We start from the raw sequence: 5,000 nt of genomic DNA, 5'->3' as shown, positions 1-5,000 counted from the left end.
GAAATCCCTGTGGGGTAGATATGACAAATATAACATAAAACAGATGACAAGCTCGTGTTCTATGAGAAATAATGCATCAAGAAAAAAGCTAGCTACATTGCCAAAAGTGATGACATATGAGTTCAATCAATGACTATCATACTGTAGTTACACATATAGGCGTAGGAATCAGGTGAACTGGGAGCACATACTGCCTCAACTTTTCCTGCTGTCAACTGACCTGCTATTATTTAAGAATGACAGGTATAGAAACTGAATACACTAACATGACATAAATTAGTAATGCACTAATTTTGGTTTCCTGTTTTTAGCTGTGTGGCATTCACATATACACGATTAATTAAGAAAAAATACATTTTCCTTGTTGTTCAGAGACAAGCCCTCTTAATCAAATGTGTGCCTCTCAACCAAATCTAAAATTTTTAGGTTCCTATATATATACTAGAATTTTTAAAAATTTCCCTGAAAAAAGAAAAAGATGTAGGGATTGTATAAAAAGTAATAGAAACAAGATCTATAGATAATATGAACCAAAGCCAGACATCATGAGTGAATCCTTCCAACCCAATAAAAGTAAAATGTAGGGAAAGTTGTTGGAAGGATTCACTAATGATGTCTGGCTTTGGTTCATATTATCTATAGATCTTGTTTCTATTACTTTTTATACAATCCCTACATCTATTTATTTTTTTCAGAAAATATTTTTTAAAATTCTAGTTTGGTAAGTTTTTAGGAGTGGGAAAGCACAGCCTACTCCATTAATTAAAGAAAGATTTTATAGCCTAACAAAAATACACATTTTCTAAACCATACTTGGTCTACATGTATAGTCTCATATCTCGAGTATGTGGATCTAAGGTTTACACTGTACTTGCGAATGTTTTAAGAGCTATGCAGTGTTTGTGTATAGGTGGTTTGAATCAGACGTTACATTTAGTTGCAATAATAAAACTAGTAAGTATGAAGCTGTGTTCTACTTGCTTCAGAGCTACGAGCATACGTGCATGTAGTTGTATGTGTGTGTGTGTGTGTGTGTGTGTGTGTGTGTGTGTGTGTGTGTGTGTGTGTGTGTGTGTGTGTGTGTGTGTAGATTGAAGAAGGAATTTATGCAGATAATTAGCTGTTAGATCTCCTGGTTGTCTACAACAATTTCTAGATGCATTCTTTGCATAATATAAAATTTGTGTCGGGTGGGTATGAGTATTAGCATTTAAACAACTAAAGTTCTTGGTGTGGGCAACAAAGCAAGCTCGCATTTCCATTGATGGTCATGCATCACGTTACAGAATGTTGATGAGTTTGTTATCTAGACCACTTAATTGAAAACGCAAGATTCGGCCAGATAGACTTGTCACTACTATAAGAATCAATATGCTAGTTTCAGTAGCGTCACCTTTTTCTTCGTCATCATTGTTGGCCAGGTGTCATTGAATGCTACACACACCCCCCGACATTTGCGCATGTGCATGTGACGGAACGTGTGTGTACGCGTGTGTGGAGTGTCTTGAACAAAAGCTCGACTTCTACACGCGACCGGCTTGTACACAGTACAAGGTCTTCGATTTGCGGCAGTTTGGTCTTAAATATAATACAGTAGCACTAGACAACTGCAAAATTATTATCGTAGGCCACACCTCTAGGCTGGTAACAAACGTCACAATCAGAGCGCTGCAAAGTCGACATTTTTTATGAAAGCGAGTCGAATTAATTTGCTTTTGCCAAAATTCAAATGCTTGAAGACGTTAGTGTTCCAACTACAGCAAGAAGAGGTATATCGCGTCTGTGATTGCAATGACGTTCCACGTCACTTCTAATTAATTAATTACGCGCACTTCTTGTGTTTGCTCGTGGGATTCAAGAGCGCGATTCTTTGCCTAACTGTAGGCTTTCAGGTTTTTCAACCACAAAACGTGTCAAGAATTCTTGTCGCCTTGTTATACGTGTACCCTAGACTGCTTCAAGCAACATAGCAAGAGCTTGTGATTGGCTGCCTGGCTATTGTTTGTTAACAGTGGCTTACAACAACTGCGGTTGATCGTAAGTAGGGTAGCAGGTTCAAATCCATTCTAGAAATCTTTTTTCTTAGATGATTCTTTTTTCTATCATCAAAAGAATACAGGTCGGCTTATTCTACGTCTTTTCCCAATGTTTTAGCTTTAGATATGTCGTAGTCAAGGAGTTATGCGTGACGAAGGAGGAGGAGGAGGAGGAGGAGGAGGAGGAGGAGGAGGAGAAGGAGAAGGAGAAGGAGAAGGAAAAGAAGAAGGAGAAGGAGAAGGAGAAGGAGAAGGAGAAGGAGAAGGAGAAGGAGAAAGAGAAGGAGAAGGAGAAGAAGAAGGAGAAGGAGAAGGAGAAGGAGAAGGAGAAGGAGGAGAAGGAGAAGGAGAAGGAGAAGGAGAAGGAGAAGGAGAAGGAGAAGGAGAAGGAGAAGGAGAAGAAGAAGAAGAAGAAGAAGAAGAAAAACAAAATCAAGCAAAAACTCTGAAATTGACGAGCGATTTTCTCCTTCTGAAAACAAGCTGAGATCAATTCAGAAGTAGTCAAGCGTAGTTGAACTTGTAAGGTTTTCTGTCTGTCGTTCTCAAGATATTCCACCGCATTTTAAGGTGATTTCTGAAGGTCTAAAATATGACCACGCCCACACAACCTGGTCAATCTCTACATACAGGGTAATACCGTACCCTGTGATAAGCTATGACACAGATTGTATCACAGTATTATGGTGTCCATATGTTCAATAAAAATTTTAGACTTCCTGCATTAAAACAACATAGTTGCAATGACACTAAACATAGAAAAAGGCCCTTGAAACTAGATAAATATGATAATCACACACTATTAGAGAAAGCAAATTGTTTATGCATTACCAACAAACAAGTTTATATACTGTCAATTTGATTCACTTACTTTACTAGAAGTTTGCTTGAGAACATTAGGATCTGCCTTAGCCATGACCTTGATTAGCTCTAACTGATTCTCCCAACATGAGAAATGAATGGGAAAATACTCATCGCCATATAGATGAAGCTAAACAGACGAAGTGAAAATCAATAAATCAAGCAATAAACAAACAGAAAACTATATTAAAAATATGTATTGAATCAAAGATCACGATCAACATGCAATAGGTTAACAGATACAGTCTAGCAAAATAAAATCTAATATGTTGATAAGTTGAGACTGTGAGGCACAACCATCACATATGCACGAATCAAGAGGATAACAACATCATAAAGACATTATCGTATTCACATACTAGTGACGACAGTATGCAGTGTGGGCTATACAGTCACACGTACACAATATCATTTAGTTGGGCGTGGCAATATATGATAAGCAACAACGAAACTTCTGGTTAATGAACGATAACAAAGTAAAGTCCAGAGTATATTGTAACATATTCATAACAGAACAAACGTTACAAATTTTCAAGACCACAGAATTCTCACCATATGAAGAATAAGAGATTGCGGAATAGGCTTCAGAGGGGGTTCCCAACTTGGAATTGGTGAAAAGAGTACAGCTGTTGGGTGGTGCCGAGACAAATACTGTTGTAGCTCAGCTGCCTTATTTCTCCTCAATAAGTTTAACATCATGTCGTCCTCTGGACCACGAGACAAATGCAATCAGACCAATCAGAATGAGGTTAACAAGGTTACAAAGTTTATTCAAAATGTTATGTCAGAATCCCTTCCTCAAAACAGAAAGCAAACAAAACACAGAATATTATTGTTGTATAAATATATGCTACAGCTAGGGTTGCACCTCCATTAATGTAAGAATATAAGAATGACTGTAGAAATTACGTTTAATGCTATCATACGTGAACAGCGGTGTCCAAGTTTCTATAAGGCTCCTGCCTTGGTGTAGCAGAAGGAATGCATTCTGGTGCCCAATGGAAATGACACCTACACGTGGACTCACCAGGTTTGGGGGCTAGCTAGCTACTTACCTGCATAGTACATATACATGCAGTGCGTACATACTTACAGCAAACATACATACTCATGTATGTATGTATCATCATGACACAAACATGCATGCATGCTTGCAGACAAACAGGTAGGCGGGCACAAACACATGGCAGTCTGCCTGAGTAGCTTAAAGCCTTGGTGCCAAATCTTGGTGCCCAAGACCAGCTTCTGGTGCCACCTGTAGCACCATAGCGCCAGTTGGCCACCCCTGCGTGAAACAATACCGATATATCTTTGTTTCAGCTAAAGGTAAGTTCAATTAACCTAAAACAATCCATGTAACGCTTAAGTTAATTAAGTAAGGATCGTACGTGTAGATGGCATCGTGTCAGACCCTTCCATAGTACAGTTTGCTATGCAGTCGATCGCAGACGCCCCTCTATTCCGTCACCTAATGACATATACGGGGCCCAAAACCATTTCACAACCCGTATGTGATATCCAACCGATAGGATAGTGTGACACAACGTTAGCTAATGCTCAAGAAAGAGTTCTGGTCTCTCATTAGCTGGCTTTACACATGAAGACCCACACGGTAGAGAAACCGTACAGTTGCAGCGATTGCAGCAAGGCCTAAAAATCAGTGCCTCGCGTACTAGGGATGTGAGTATCTGGCCACGCGAGAGCAGACAGCGCCCACATAATGATCCACATTAGTCTCGCGTAGCCAGACCGGTTCTAAATACTTCCGATAGAAGAGATTGTTCGTGCAACTACGAATTGTGCACGCCTCGCCCACGCACCCACCGATCAATGGACATAATTCGATTTAGTTAATTAACGACACGCTAATGGCCTGTTGACTCTTGTAGTTAGGGAACGCTGTCTCCTCGTTCTGGTGGGCTGTCGGCCATTTGCTCGTCACTAGTGTAACGCAAGAGTACAATTGGGTGCCGTGCAACGTCTTCGCAGACATTCTACTGTAAACTCATCCGCCAAGTTGTATCGTTTAGATACTTTATTTGGCTATGCAGTCTAACACAACTCAACACAACTGCTAGTACTAATAACGTATTCTACGGCTAC

The 5,000-nt window shown here is 39.7% G+C and overlaps 1 long non-coding RNA gene across 1 annotated transcript in view; it reads right to left on the bottom strand.

Annotated features, from left to right (window-relative positions):
* LOC134198054 (uncharacterized) overlaps nucleotides 1-3,558 on the bottom strand; it is a 4,165-nt gene extending 607 nt beyond the window's left edge. Inside the window, exons 1-2 of the long non-coding RNA XR_009972740.1 lie at nucleotides 3,450-3,558; nucleotides 2,908-3,027 (exon numbers count right to left, since the gene is read on the bottom strand). This is a non-coding gene — a long non-coding RNA (uncharacterized LOC134198054). The remainder of the gene's footprint in view (nucleotides 1-2,907; nucleotides 3,028-3,449) is intronic.
* Between the last annotated feature and the right edge of the window lie 1,442 nt (nucleotides 3,559-5,000).

Source organism: Corticium candelabrum, chromosome 2, assembly GCF_963422355.1.
Source record: "Corticium candelabrum chromosome 2, ooCorCand1.1, whole genome shotgun sequence".
Lineage (NCBI taxonomy): Eukaryota > Metazoa > Porifera > Homoscleromorpha > Homosclerophorida > Plakinidae > Corticium > Corticium candelabrum.
This window is presented reverse-complemented; position numbering and strand designations above follow the sequence as displayed.